At 33.9% G+C, this 16383-nt stretch overlaps 1 protein-coding gene across 3 annotated transcripts in view; it reads right to left on the bottom strand.

The window, feature by feature from the left end:
* LOC149080227 (homeobox protein engrailed-1-B-like) overlaps positions 1-16383 on the bottom strand; it is a 74595-nt gene that overhangs the window by 51559 nt on the left and 6653 nt on the right. The window contains exon 1 of one of the 3 annotated variants that reach the window (XR_016193553.1): positions 4757-7686. The exons of the other annotated variants lie outside the window; for them this stretch is intronic. The gene's annotated coding sequence lies outside the window, so the exon portion shown is untranslated. Of the gene's footprint in view, positions 1-4756; positions 7687-16383 lie in introns of those variants that run through there. 3 annotated transcript variants of the gene reach the window in all.

Below are 16383 nucleotides of genomic sequence, written 5' to 3'. Positions count from 1 at the left end.
GCACACAATAGGCGGATTCATTCTTTTCTGAGCAAATCTATAGGATTCCCTGGCTTTTGACTCTTCTGTCCAGAGTCAACTCGGCGTACTAAACGAAGTCCGTATATACACATTTTCTGGGCTGTGCTTTTGATATCCGAGTCACGACAGTTCCTTATAGTGCCTTCTCCCCATCTCCATCCATCCGCACGAATATCTATGACCGACTCTCAACGTTCTTCAACTATTCCACCCTCACTACTCTCCCAGGTGCTGTGTGTGTGCTTTGCTCCCCCTGTTTGTGTGGTCCTACGTTCGACAAATTTTTCAGGGTGATAAGAACGAATAGAAAAATATGCTTAGCAGATGGTTGGAAAAAAAAGACTTGAACACACATAAACGTGCCCTGATATATTATTTGTCTGTTTTTTCCAATTTTTTCTCACTTCCTTAACAGCCACGTACGCATCTTACAGTGCATACACAGAATGTTCAATGTCAACTCAATGCAGTCGATGATAAATTTATTTATTTTTTTTTTATTTTATTTATTTTTTTTGGTTATTTATAATATGAGCTTTGATCCCCGTGAGATTTTTAAACCTTCATGCAAACAAAGTCGTTATAATATTAGCTTAAATTCACTGTATCCTTTCGATCTCTTCACGAAATAATTACTCTAATAAAATGCTACAGTTACGTTTACTTTGAAGTTACTTTCTGCGTAAATCAAAGGTTTCAACGTAAAAGCTCACGTAGAACCCTTCACGATTGTAAGCGTGCACCCCCCCCCCCCGCAAGGGTGGGGCTGACTGGGCTCCAGCCCTGGGGCCCGGGACAATTCTCATCGTTTTTTGAAGCTAGAAATTCACTATAGAAGGGCCCGTGAGAAGTCCGGCCTGTAGCCCCACCAAGGATCTCATCCTAGGGATCCTGCTGCAGGATGGGGGGGGGGGGGCATGGTTATGAGACTGTGCCATACAACTAAAAAAAATTGAATATTTCTCTAATAATCAGGGTGTCCCGTAGTAAAGTTCACGTAAGTTTTGTGGTTCAAGAAAACTCACTCACATGGGAATTTTTTTTCCCCAAAAAACAATATACGGGAATCACGATCATCACGATCTGTACGGGAATGTCCCGAAAAATACTTGTCACATGGTCACCATAATTATTTCCAAATGAAACGGGAGGTATTTATGGCGTTTTACCGTCGCATAGAGTTGGAAGCAGTTTTTGGTTTAAAAATTCCAACAGATTTTAATATTGAACAAAAAATAATTTGAAACAAAAAAAAAAATTGCAGTGCAAAACCTTCCTTGAATTCCTTCCATGGTTGAAATGTTCACAGTTTGACCGATAAGGTCAAGAGAAAACTACTACTTAACCGTACATGCATCTCGTACACGTTTTCTAGGAGAAAAACTACCTACTGGAATTACTGTTTCTCAGTTGTTTAGTCATCCAAAGAGTCTCAACCTGTTCCTTCACATGATACCATTTCATCGAAATTCAAAATGAAGAACAGCCTTCACACAGTGAAAAGATTTTTCTGTTTACAATATCTTCGGATTGAATATATATACGCGGAACCCCAAAAAAAGCTCTTAAAAGAAAAATACCTCCTCAAAGAACACCAGTTGGAAATCTGTGTGGTTCTAAACACTTAAATATAAAGTTTTCTTAAAATCTGGCGAACTTAAAATTCTGTCATATTTGAGATCTCGTTATCTACGCAATTCTTACTGTGTCATTGTAACCTATACCTTTAAGATCAGTATTTTTCAAACTTCCTGAGCCATTGAATATATTTCTTCAGAATTTACGTGATACGGAACACTAATCGCCAGCAATTATTAGCTCAGATTTTATGAAATTGAGGTTTCATACTGACATAATTAAAATATTACACCTCTATAAGATGTTTGTCAATCTAATAAAAATTATTTGATTTTGATGTCTAAACTGTTTTGTAAATAAGGGATTCAATTGCAATTTTAATAATGAAATTATAAAAACATTTAAGTTCACAACAGAATAGGCTACTTGAACAAGCATTGCACGATTTACACACTAGTGTTCCGTAGAACACTGTTAGAGAAACACTGTTCTAAATATTTTCGGATTAGTATTTGATCATTCAGATATGTAGACCCACAGTCCAACGATACTACGATAAAACGCCATGGTACAACCGTGATTTATTTATCTGACATGGAGTTTTATAATGACGTATATAATATTTCACATATGAATTCTTACAAATAGTTTTCATCACTTGACCAACGCAATATCACTTCACTCACATGCGCCTTTTTTAAAGTATGCAAGGAACCTTAAAGAGAAAATGGAAAATTATAATTTAAACCATTGAATGGATATGAAACCGCATATAAAATGTATGAGACTCCTTGAGACATTATTCCCATCTAATAGTCTAATTCACATACCATTTTTCAAGTTTTTTTTTCTGCCCACTTCTTTCTTATGACGATTGCGCTTCAAGAGGTAGTATTTAAAATATTTTCCATGGCAGTGACATGGATTTCGTCAAAAGTTATCTTGCAAAATTCTAGTCAGAAAATTTTAGACAGCATGTAGATCCCACCGGATAAAAACTTAAGAAACGTTGATTCTACAATTATCTTAACTAGCACTTTTGTTTTTTCTATTTACGTAGACAGCACTTAACCAACTTTTTATACGCGTTTGTGTGTGCGAAGAAAAACCACTGGTTCACTCTCTACCTTTATTATCAGATAAAGTAAATACCGGTTTCAAGTTGTGTGTGTGTGTGTGTTTTTTCATCACGAACTTGAATAGCATTCATCACGAAAAGAGAACTAAAAACGCGAGTCGCACAATTCAGCGCTGTTTGGTTCTTTTTGTCACAATGCGATTTTACTCAAAGAAAAATAATAATAATTAAAAATATTTTTATATACGCTGTATACGTGCATCCACTTTTTCTCCTTACGCTGTTTCAAGGAAAAGTTACGCGCTGTAAAAAAGACTATTATCCTTCCGAATAAGAAAGACAATCAACAAAATGGACATGCCTTAAGCGTTTTGAGATAGTACGTATTTAAATAGGAAAAAAAAAGGTCCAACAATCATTTGCTCAACGGTGCAATGCTTTTAATTATATTTTTGTAATTTTCCGGAATTTCGAGAAGCTTACATATTCCAGGGCTGTAAATAAGGGGGGGGGGGTAAGGGGGGCAATTCAACTGCCCGGGCGGCAATTTTAGGTGGAATTAAAAAAAACCGTGTAATAAAATTATTGAATTCTAAAGTTGTGAGGGCGGCAAAATAATATTTGCTACGGGGCGGAAAAATGCTCGTTACGACACTGCATATTCACACGTATTTTTAATATTCCAATATTTCATTTTCTTTCTCTTTATATAACTATTGAAAACATTATCGATGAAAGTTTTCATTAAATATTTTAAAATGCAATATAGTTAAAAATAAAAATTTAATTAGGTATATCAGAACAATCAAAATCAAAAGACTGGTTTCTTATGCATTATGTTTGGTGGTTTCAAATTTACATTTGCCGTCTCATATGATTCGTAGTTTATTTTGCTTAAAATAAAGAGTTATAGATAAGTAAATTATTATTTTTTTATTACGTTTATATATCTGAGATTCTCCTTTGAGAATAATTATTTTATCGTAGAATTAAAGGAGAAATAACTTTTTTTTTTTGAGATATGAAAGATCTGTATTCTGTCAACAAACGGATATTTAAATATTTATTCATCGATGTTTCGATTTTCAGTCCGCGTTCTATCTCGGTGAAATTCTATACTTGAGGCACAAAAAAGCTCGTAATAGATTGAACGCGGCAGCTAAACGTTTGTGTTTCAAGGCAGGAAACGGACTAGACACTTTCAATTCGAATTGAATGAATCAGATTTAAAATGCGATATAAAGCGGAAACTTTTGAGAATGAAACCGTTTGATGTGATTACACATCATCACGCAATTTGACATTTACTTTTTTCCGTCATCCCACTTGGGAGAAAAGATAAGATGAATGTATGAAATGCTTCGTCTACTCGGTGATCGTTAGCCTTTTGCTTCACCGGCGCAACGGGTCCTGAGTGATTGTTACGGCAGACTGAACTGTCATTCGTAGTTCTGGCCCACTAGCTGCATTCAGAACCAATGGCCATAAAGTAGGCACCTTTCCTGACCCAATTTTTGTGGACTTGGACCACCTTTCCTAGTGCGAGTTATCGCAGCACACACTTAGCTACCGAGACGTTTCACTGAGTGCATTTTTATATAGTGTTATACATTTGAACAAAAAGCAATGTAAAACAGTACGCCTAAAGGCAACATTTTCGAAATCATTGTATGATCAACGAGTAGGCTATAGGGTTTACATGATGCGATGTGATAAGTTTCAGATCTTTTGTACATGTATGTCATTTATTGTCATTCGAGTCGATTCATAATAAATGACCGAATCACAAAGTTCGGGCCAAAATAAAAAAATAAATTAGAAAATTAAAACTGATTTTTGCCGAAGAACATTCTAAATATAGTGATATATAACCTCTTACAAATCAACATTCTATTCAGGCACTAAAGTTAACTTTAGTATTCAACAATTGATAATTGGTCTGAAAAATAGTCATTTGTATCATAATCATCTTACGTTCAATACTGCAATGAAAGCATATAATAAAATTTATATGGTTTGCAAAATGAAAAACAAATGTGCACCACCATTCAACTGTTCATTGCAAAAAAAATTAATTACCGTTATAATAACTTTCGATGCGGAATCGCACTCCTTTCCGATTCTGTTGCCAAGCTCTTCATCAGCAACTTATAAACGAGACACCACCCAGCTCAATTAACGGGAATCATTCAGTCCAGTTGGTTTATTGTTTCATAAAATAATTTTGGCGAATATTTTCTTTATTGAAAAGCTGCGGTCCTTCCAGTGAGAATGACAATAGCTTCAATAAGTATTGAATTAATTGGACTTACCTAACGTGTGTGTGGCTCACGAGACCAAAAACTTAGCTCATATTTTTCTGCTTAATATCGCAAAAAAAGTAAAGTATCTGGAATGGAAACTTGAACTTCTTTGAACGAAGTAAGGGACTTCATAATTTTTTGGTGAGAAAATGTGGAGCTATGTAAGTTAAAAACGTTTTTTCTCGTAAAGGTTTTTTTTTTTTTAAATTAAAATTAACCGTATTTTATTCGATTTTAGGTAAATTCAAAATAAAGCAAAACTATTTTTCTCCTTTTTTTTCTAGGCCATACACGACTAATAATCGGTTTTAACGACTATTCCTCATGACTTCATTCAATAATCCTTGAAACCCAAGACCTCGATAACTAAAGAATAGCTCGCCAATCATAGTAATCATAGCACTACAGACATCCTTTCCATTGTGGGTTTTTTTCCAATCTTGGTAGAATTGTAGTTCGAATAATATGAAGTAAGAATCGCATTTATGAACCCAAAAGGTGCAATATGATAAAAATATATTTTGGTAATAAATAGCATATTACTTGCCATTAAAATTTAAAATTTCAGAAAATTTCCCATTTACCTGGCGATCTAATATCCTGAACTTTTTTTAGTGTAAGAGCAGTACATAGACCGAAAATTTTAGCTGTAGCTTCATATAGGACATTGCGTTCGACATCGTATGGGATACTAATTGATCAAAAGTTCAATACATTTGTTCATATATCTCAAAAGAGGACATCCAAAAAAAATGGTTTTGATCTTCCCCGTTTTATCTAACATTAGTTGAACTGTAAGACGCTCAGAGTTTTATGAAGGAACGCAAGAGCAGTCTCACTGCACTAATTGAAGCCACAAGAAATGCATTTTTACGAATTTTCACATTCTATTAAACATGCTAACTTGAGTCTTACAATTTTTTTTATAACTGCATATGTACATTTAAATGAAATAATTGATTGCTTAAGAAACATATTCAGTATATTTAATAATAATAAAAATAATGAATGTATAGAATCCTGACCACATAGTACAATGTACATGAGTCGACTGGAGGCAGGACTAGACTTGAAGCCATGAATTGTGTCTTACCTGGATAAAAGTCCGAGCCTCCATTGATGTAAATTTACTTTCTGATTTTTAACAGTTAAAATGGTGGAGCACATTATTACCAATTAAGGAAAATCACGCAAATCAACGAATTGAAGTATTCAACAGAAGATGATTACTCACCTTTTTGTAGATTCGAAGATTCCGAATTTCATCGGAAATGTTTACGCATTTGAAAGGCTGAGCAGCTATTACCACTTTCACGTGTGAAGTCTTTAGCGGATTTTACGGGACAAATTATGAAATTCACATTAAATCTTTATCATTAAATTAACTGTACAGTTAATTAACTGTAATTAAATGTACCACTTTCGCGAACTGTGAGCAACTAACTAACCAGACCGAAAATATTAGGGACCGTACATGGCTTCGACTGCCAGTCAGTATTTGAAGCTCAGTATTCAAATGCTTTTATAATAAAAATGCATAAAAAAATTAGAACGGCACCAAAATAATATCGATTGACTATAGCATATACAGTAGGTATTTCTTCAACGACTCGAGAGCTCATAGCTATTCGAAAACGAGAATTTCTTTTCTTGGTTTCGTTGAAAACAAAAGAAAAGATAAAATAGACATTGAACAAAAAATTGAGGATTTCATTTATTGAGAAAAGTGTATATTTTGAAACGCGCGTCAGACTTTTTTTTTTATTTCAATATAGGTTACTACTAAATACATTTTCTGAAAAGCCGATTTTGTAAAAATAATCTAGAATAGGCCTATGAAATCGCTTTCAGTTGGAAACGTAATAATTTTAACTAAAGTTTTACTCAAGAATTTTGCTGTTTCACTCATTTACAGTAGACTATCCTATGCTACAAACGACATACAACTTATGGTAAATGAAAGTAATGATTTAATGCAATTAGTGAGAATGATTATTTCTCATAAGATTTGATTACTTATGAGTGGGCTTTTTCGGATGACATTTTGTTATAATTATGTAACTCATATTAATGCCATATGGTTGGTTTAATTATGTATTTAGACTATAGAGTAATAGTAAAATTTTATTGAGATTCGCGATGCATATAAAATGATGTGAAATGTATTAGTATAACGTGATGTCACCAGAACGCAATAAAATGTTTATTTGAAAATTTGTTCGGCGTCATAAATGAAATTTTATTCTGCATTTGATTATTGGACAATATGCTTAATTTCGTCTTTGTGTAGGCTATATACTTCGTAAAAAAAATCTACAATATATTTTTCTTCTTCTAAACTTCGTGAAAGAAAGCAACTGACACATGGCAGAAGTGTGATTTAAGAAAGATAGAATCTTAATTTATAGTGTTTATTGATTTATTACGAAACATCATTTCCTCAGTATCACCTAGCACAGTGGTTCCCAAAGTGTGACCGAATCGCAAGAGATTCTCCGAAATAAAGAAAGTCCAAATAAGAAATTTTTATTTATGTTGCGGAATATGAAAATAAATACGTCAAAACATAAAATATCTTTACTCAACTGAACCATGTATCATATAATGCAATTTTATCAAATTCTATTTCTACTCAATATATCAAGTTAATACTTTAACAGGGTGACTTTCATCCGATTTAAAAATTATATAGCGCACCCCCCCCCCCCACCCTACCATACCAGAAGCACGAATGTACAATGTCCTTGGAAAAAAATGAACGTGAGAAATTGCGTTTGATTGTTTATTCTACCCATGTAACTCTACTGAAGTTATTTTCCTAAAATGTTTTAGTGTTTCAATAAGGATACACATTCACGTTTCAGGAAAAACTTAGCAAAATAAGGTATGAAACCAGCTGATTAAAAAAAAAAGAGAAAATTTGCACATTCGTTCTTCTGGCATGCGGGGGTATAGGTATTTAAAAAAAAACCAGGATGAGAGAGAGAGAGAGAGAGATAAGTAGGCTGCTAATAGATAGACTTTCGGGGAAAATGTCTACGCATTATAAATATTATTAATGGTCGATTGCAAGCGAAGAATCATTTTGAAATTAGATGATTCTTTCTGAAGCACCTGTATATAGAAATAAAATACAAATACAAAAGTCATAAAAGACAAAATGCTCAACGAGGTGGCTGAAAACAAGGCCGTACCTAGGATTTTTTCCACCCGCGCCAAACATTATTTTGCCACCCCCCTCCCGACTTTAAAATTCGATAATTTTATAACGATGTTCTTTGCTCCCACCTAAAATTGCTGCCCCTAAATTTTGAAGCCCGGAGCAGTTGCTCCCCTCCCTCCAGTTACGGCCCTAGCTGAAAACGCATGCCCATAAAAAAATATGGATGTGGAATATATATCTAAACTATATCGAAAAATACAGCAGCCCAATGAAAGCAATAAAAAACCAATATAATTATGATAAAATATAAATATACTGCCGAAATCACAAGTAACGCAATCACCTCCCTACACTTCTAATTTTATAATAAAACAGCCCTGCCAATTAAATGGTGAACAATTTGATTTCATTCATCACTCATTACGCGAATTGGACCCGAGAGAAAAAGGTGCTCCGAAAAATGCTTTCGAGACAGAACATTCACCAACTGAAATCTGGGACATATGGTCCCCCATGTAGGAGGTCGGTGATAAATTTCATGTCAAAAGGGGGTCGAAGTCAAAAAGTTTGGAAACCACTGACCTAGCACATCGTTTATTCCCTTATATTATGGTTTTATATGTGAGAACGTGATTTTTTTGGGTGTCAACTATTTCCTCTCTATTTTTTCATGTTTACAACATCTCAACAGTGTTGTCAGAAACAATGAAAATTCTGATACAGGCAGATCGAAATGCTATAAGTGACAGTAATTGGAGCTCGCGGAATGGTTTTAAACAATATGAGGAATACAGTCGATCCCACTTATAATGTTCCCACTTGAAACGTTTTCGCGCTTAGTTGGCCTACGACTCATTTCCGTGATCCCACAACTCTAATTCTCATTAAGATTTCCTGTTTAAAGCGTTTTCCCTGACGTTTTTCCCTTACGTTTTTCATGACGGTCTCTCAAAAACGTTATAAGCGGGACCCACTGCATGTGAAAGGTAAAAGGTAATCTCTAGGAGTCTTAAAAATTTGAACCAAAAAGAAATATTCAAAGAGAGAGAGAGAGAGAGAGAGAGAGAGAGCGTGTAAGCATATTTAAAACATTCTTCATCGACACTTACGAAACATTTTTCATCGTGCTCTTAAAATTACGATTTTGTTTCAGCACTCACGAGTTTTACATTTAATGAAATGCAAGGATAATTCATAGGTTTTCTCCGACTAACTTTTTTTCCATTAATCAGATAGAAATTAACAAGATAATGTTATTAGCTTGATTAATAATTTGCAGTAATGCATATTAATTACCAAAAAGTACACGGTTCGAAACTCGGAGCAAAACGATGACAGAAAAGCCGGGAGAGTGAAAACCCCCCATCATAAATTCTCTGACGATAAAAGAGAGTGGCTGTTTTTTTTATATAAGCCTACTGTATATATTTATTACTATTTTTTCGTCTAGTCTCGATCGCGGTTTTTAATTAAATAGTCAAGTGTAATCAAGGACTTGATAAGGTTATCGTGTCTCAACAAATCTTACTTTCATGGAATATTTGATAGGAGGGAGAACAGCAACTTAAAAAAAAGAAGAAGAAAAAAAGAAACAAGGGGGAAAAAAATCCAATCTAGGTTTTTGATTCTTTTCGTAGGTTGTAGTGACTGCAGGAGCCGATTAGCTAAAGGATCGAAGCATTTGTTCATCTTTCACTTCATTCCCACCCCTTACGAGCTCCATCTTCTCCAGCAAAGTGCGCACAGTTTACGTAGTGCCGTGTTCCTGGTGATTATTATTTAAAAACTCAGATTGATGACTCGCTTGTCACTATCCGATAGGAAGGGGGAGAAAAAAAAAGTAACTCGTTGCGTTTTCATCTAGAAAAGATTAAATTTTTCTTTGCAAAAATCATCCCGATACACAAGCAATTTATCGACTGGGAGAGAAACAAAGGATAAAGAGTAAGAGAAGCACAAAAAACTAAAAATAAATTTAAAAAAAAATGTGTGTGTGTATATATATACATATACGTGAAGATATATTTATGTACATATATTCATAAATAAGAGCAAGAGAAGTTAAAAAATAAAAAGAAACACGGCACATGAGTGAGGGTGTTTTGTTGAAGCGATTCTCGTAACGGACAAGAAAACTACAAAATCGGATTATCGAAAAAATATACCAAATAACTAGAAGCAGCGAGCGCTTCTTTCAATTAAAATACGGCAGATGCGTGACGTGAGCTCGTATGTGAAGAATGTTTTTAAAATATCGGGGCATTAATTTTATCTAAAATCGGTTTTGACTGCGAAAGCCAGAGCTAAAATGAGACACTTCGTTTATATTAATTTTTAACTATATGGTTCTAATATTGTGTTATTTTACTTTACCTCGTTATTTTATTTTTGTTCGATAATTTGCCTTCACACTAGCCAATTTACTAACAGAATAAGCTGCTAATCGCTTCGTCAGAGAAAATTTCACATTTTCATTTTTTTTTCTTTTTAATTAACAGCGCCATTGTATGAAGAGCATTGCTACTTTGATGTTTATTGAGTGGTTTTTGCCGAGTAATTTAATTTTGTAACGGAATCGGGTTCATACTTTAAAATGCCACGAGAGGTAAACTAAATTAAAGAGCTTCAACTTAATTTGTGTCTCGTGTATCGATTTCTATTTAGCTTCTTGAATTTATATAGGCGTATTCTGCGTGTAATTTTCGTGAAAAGCCATGATCAATCAACTAATTTCTTTCTGACACTAAAAGACGCATGATGGTTTTGTCACGTTTCGACGCATTAAGTTGAATATTTGTCTATCATTACAAAATGTCAAACAAGCCGAATTTTCATCTTCGAAGTTTTTTATACCTTGACTGTATTTTAAAAGCACAATTACATCTGTACATTTAATACAGTAAAAGTGTTTTATATAAATTTTTCAATTTTTTTCATCATATCAAGATAGATTTCTTCACTTTTGTCTATTATGAAAAAAGTAGAAAAGAAATCCTTCAAACTGGTAAGAAAAGTCCGGGGCAGATAAATTTAATTATTGTGTGACAAATAACAAAGATGCTTAATCACGAGACCTTGTCAAAATGACCGGTTTTTACGTATTTCATTTTTCAAAATTTAAAAGCATTGAAAATGTAATTTTTATAGAGTATGATAATCGATATATATCGGTCTATACAATAATCTGAAATATGTTCTTTTTCTAACAAGACAAAAAAGCACTGTAGGGAAAATAAAACTTAAATATTCGAAGCACAAATACTATTCGTGCTTGCAAAACCGGCTCTATACCAACATTCAGCTATCATTAAAATCTGCGAACGATAAATTAAAAATAAATCAACTTAGGCGATGACACGTTATGCTCCTGCCTCGCAATTTTACCATGAAGCAATAAATGAATCATTTATGTGGTGCACTTCATTCGCTTCTCACTAATTTTCTCTAGTCACTCCTTGAAACTTAAAGCTTGCCGCTGCTGTTTCTTCACTTAAGCTTTCTTATAAAAGGGAACGGGAAGATAAACATCACGTAATTTCTTTGTCATTTTATAGTTGTCCAGTTAATTAGCCGAGGTTTTTTTCTTAATAAATAATGACACGTTTGTGTTAAATAATTTCATCAAAGTAACCGACACTAAAGCAATTTTAATGACTAAAGTAATATGTCAATAACAATTCTCGCTGAAGTAAATGGTTTATGTGTACTGCCATTTGTATTATATGAACTAAAATTTAAGAACTCGTGTTTTTAAGCTGAAGTAAGCTTATGTATTTATTTTTTGCTCTCCAAACGGTAAAACATTGGGACTATAAGCATTTGAATTTATGGTGAGAATATTTTTCGACATCATGAAACTAGAATAGAAAATTTATTAATCATTATTATATTCTGTTGGAGAAAGAATTCCCAAGTTTCTTTTACGACTTTAATAATGTCGTGAGAACAGCGAAGCTTTCTACCAGAAACGGAAATTGTTCTCATGCTAAAATAATGATATCTGATGTTTATTACTCAGATTAGACTCGTACCTGCGCGTTGTTCATCAATGACCTTTGAGAATGAGAAAGATTGACTAATAACATAAAAATGAGACAAAAAAAATATTTTCCCTGTGAAATTATTGCATAGAATGTTAATGTTTACAAAACATTCTATGCAAAAGTTATTTTGTGTGATAACGCTCTTGTGAAATGCTCAAGAATATCCATATAAAGAATGCTTTGCGCAGTTATTATATCAATGTTTCTCAAAGTGCGCCTAGGGACCAATTTATGTCTGAGGCGTCACGACTAGCTGGAAATGTTGATGTGTGTGCCTGTTTACGAGGGGAGTGGTAGCCGAGGTCAATACTCGGCTAAAGTACCAAAGAATGTTTAGAGGAGTCGCGAGTTCGATACCCGGTTCGTCCTGGTCAGAAAACTTTCGTGACACGGGTACAACAGAAACGGCGACATGAACACAGAAAAAATTGCTACCGCAGGGAGTCCCCATCAAGGAGTTAACACACCAACCTCTCAATGAGTATAAAAAAACAAGCTTGCTGTTCGGAATCGGCAATAAATTGTAGGTCCCGGTCTAAAATTAGCCCTCGTGTGCAGAAAATGACCGTGGTGCAACAAAAAATTATCAATGATCAATGCCTGTTTACGATTTGAATTGGTTATGTTATGAATGCATATTATCTACTAACCTACTCTAGGAAGCCGCAGAAAAACCATGAATAGACAAGGAGCCGCAAGTGAACAAAATTTTGAGAACCACTGTATTATACAATACGAAAATTTGCCTATAGTTCTTTTTGCAGGTGAAAAAGATCACTATTTTTTTTTCATTATTAAAATTTTCAAAAATAATAAACAGAAACACGTCATGTGTTCAAACATACACGAAACTTAGTGGTGGTACTGTAGGCCTATATAATAAACCCGGTTTATCTCACATCCGTTTTTTTTGCTCCTAGGATAGCCCAAATAGCATCGGAAAAACTTGTTACGCGCAGTTTTTTGTGAATCAAACAGGATACACATCTCTCCAGAAAAGAAATAGGCATACTATTCTCGGACCCGTAAAAAAAGAAACATTAATTATAACATTATTCAATCTAAACACAGTGAAACCTCGGCAGGTGTCGAGGAGATATGATCGAAGCGTTCAAAATTTTCAATGGGATGGATAGGATGGACCATGAACTTTTAGTACACGGCCAATCGATTGCTTTTACAAGGGGACACCAGTATCGATTGGTGAGGGACAATGCAAGGCTATGGTGTCGCAGGGAATTTTTCCCTAATAGGGTTGTTAATAAATGGAATAGCTTACCCCCGGGGGTAGTAAATTGTAACACAATTGACACGTTTAAAAAGAAATACGATAAACATGTTGGGGTAAATCGAGAAGCTATCCATACTTAGAATAAGACAACCATAAGTATTCTTTATGGGCATTGTATAATATTTTATCATGGGAATATATTGTTTACAATTTTTGTTAATTTCATTTTTAATTGGGTTGCTATATTTTTGAAATATATGACATCCATATTTTTATGGGCATCTTTTTCTCAGCCACCTCGTCGGGCATTTTGCCTGTTGTGGCGTTGTATTTGTATTTGTACAATGATACTCTGCGGACCAAGAAAAATGTGGTTGTAGAAAGGTTATTGCTATATCGAAAGGAAGCATTATCACTCATAAAATTTATGCTGTTGTTGGCATATCTTCTGAATTGGCGTTATAGTATGACCATAAAATATATTTACAAGTATTTATTCGCAGCAAGACATTATAATTGATGAGTTAATAAATTAGTTAATGTTAATGAGTTAATAATTCATTTAGTTGTTTCACATTGTATAGTGGTTTATCACTGCAATTTTGTGCGCTACAAAGAAAGTAGCTTCATGGCATCTCCATTAATCCTTTTGGAGGGTACATAGTTAAAATACCGATGTTTTCAAACACCCTCGAAAGAACAAAAGCTATTGAGGATATTAAAAATATAGTGAACGTGATTTTTAGCGAAATATAAGGAGAGAAAATATCTTTGTAACGGTTTCAAAATCTCTAAAATAATATCGATTTAGAGAGGTTTATAGTAGTAAAAGTTATCGTTGTATCGAGAGGAGTTTAACATTCGATTACAGGCAACTCCAAACACAAGATTTAAAAAAATATCATATGAAGTTGCCAATAGTCTAGGGATATATTATAGAGTAGGCTATCATTGTAGCGAGGTTTCACTGTACTATTCCAGAGTGCGCGTCGTTTTAAATGCCCGATCATCGTACAAGACAATTAGCAGACATGTTCGGATCATTTTGTTGCAGATAGCGATTTCCGGAATGGGCGAATCCATCAATACACATAAAACAGAAGACGATAATGTTATTCGTATATACAATTTATACACGCAAAGATGGGAGTGGAAGATGATCTGAAAGGCAGCGGGAATATAGGGATGGGATACGAGAGTGTGACGACTATTTATCTATTCATGGGGGCGACGAGGTCCAAATAATCATCTCCAGGTGTTAGGTGCACGCGCTAGGCGATTCCAACGCAAATGCTCCGCTCGCTCTAGCTAAAATAGCTCTTCTCACTATAGTGACTCAGTGCACGGACGGAGGAGATATAATAATAGTTCCAGAGGGTATATATAGGAAAAGGCGAACGAATGAAAAGAAAGATCTTTCTCGTTTTGAAGCCTAATTGAGTAGCGGCTGCTTTTAGGCAGTTAAAAGAGCGAGCGCTGTTGCTAACATGCAAAATTATGCGAGAGAATTCCTGTTTCCTCCCTTTCCCGGAAAGATTATCTCCGCTCCCCGTATGAACTTATCATTCCATTCGACCGCAAAAGAAACATTTGATTTCGTTGTTTGCAGGAGTCTCATTACGCTACGTATTCTCAAAGACGTAAATTTCAAAACTGAATGAAGCTAAAAAAAAGTATAAACTATTGATATAATGAGAAAAATTCATCCAAATAAAATTAGAATCTCTACAAATACTAGAGGAAACAAATTTATTTCGTGATGACCAAATTCATTGGTTAGTTTTATTCGTTTCAAAATGAGCGTGAAGAAATAGAAATGAACATGATACACAACTGTTAAGAGATTGGTAGGGGCCTACTTGATATATTTAAGTCGGAATTAATACAAATTTTAGACAGAATGCATTGATAAATGAATGGTGAAGGAATAATGAAAAATGAATAATGATAAAACAATGCGTGAAATAAAAAGAGAAAGGTAGAGTTTGAATGACCTCGACCTCAAGGATGAAGTTAATTTGCTGAAGAAATTAACTGTATAATCTTAGGAACTTTCTAAATAATTGTTAAATAACTTACTTTTTAAATAATTATTAATATGAAAAAAAGTTCTTACGAGTGAGGCTATATTAATTTATTGAAAATGAAAGAAACCAAATTTATATAATGGAAGGCACCCCCGTTCATAACTGAACATATAACGTGCGGGATAGAGTTGAGTATGACCACTCTATCGTAATCAGGAATCATTAACTATAGATCATCCTACAGTAAATATTGATTGGTCGAATGAATGAGTATGAGTAAATATATGACGCGAATGTACAATGCAAAAAATGTTTTGTGCACCTATGGAAGTATAAGAGGATAACCCAGAGACCGCCCTTTGAAGATGAGGGTTCTTTTCTTTACTAAAAGTTTTTGTAGAAGTATTTGGAGTAACGCAATATGTTCATATAGAATGAAACGCGGATGTCCAAGATTTTCCATTAGACAAAAAACTTCAATAGATAATTATATCATATGTGTAGATAATTGTATCATATGTGTAGATAATTGTATCATATGTGTAGATAATTGTATCATATGTGTAGATAATTGTATCATATGTGTAGATAATTGTATCATATGTGTAGATAATTGTATCATATGTGTAGATAATTGTATCATATGTGTAGATAATTGTATCATATGTGTAGATAATTGTATCATATGTGTAGATAATTGTATCATATGTGTAGATAATTGTATCATATGTGTAAATAATTGTATCATATGTGTAGATAATTATTTATCTATTCATAAATAGGAAAGCTTCGAGAAAAGCCTGGTATTCAAATATAATTTTCAAAACAACACTGTCGAAGTTAATTGAAGTGTTTGCAAGAAATCTCTTCATGAATAAAGTGACGCATATTGAATAACATAGTGACACTAGAATTAATGTAGCCTATTGCAATTTTCTA

This window comes from Pholcus phalangioides, unplaced genomic scaffold, assembly GCF_987345545.1.
Source record: "Pholcus phalangioides strain wild (caught in Gottingen) unplaced genomic scaffold, Ppha-v1.0 ptg000011l_1, whole genome shotgun sequence".
Classification (NCBI taxonomy): Eukaryota; Metazoa; Arthropoda; class Arachnida; order Araneae; family Pholcidae; genus Pholcus; species Pholcus phalangioides.
Note: the sequence above shows the minus strand (reverse complement) of the source record. Positions and strands in the feature narration are given on the sequence as shown.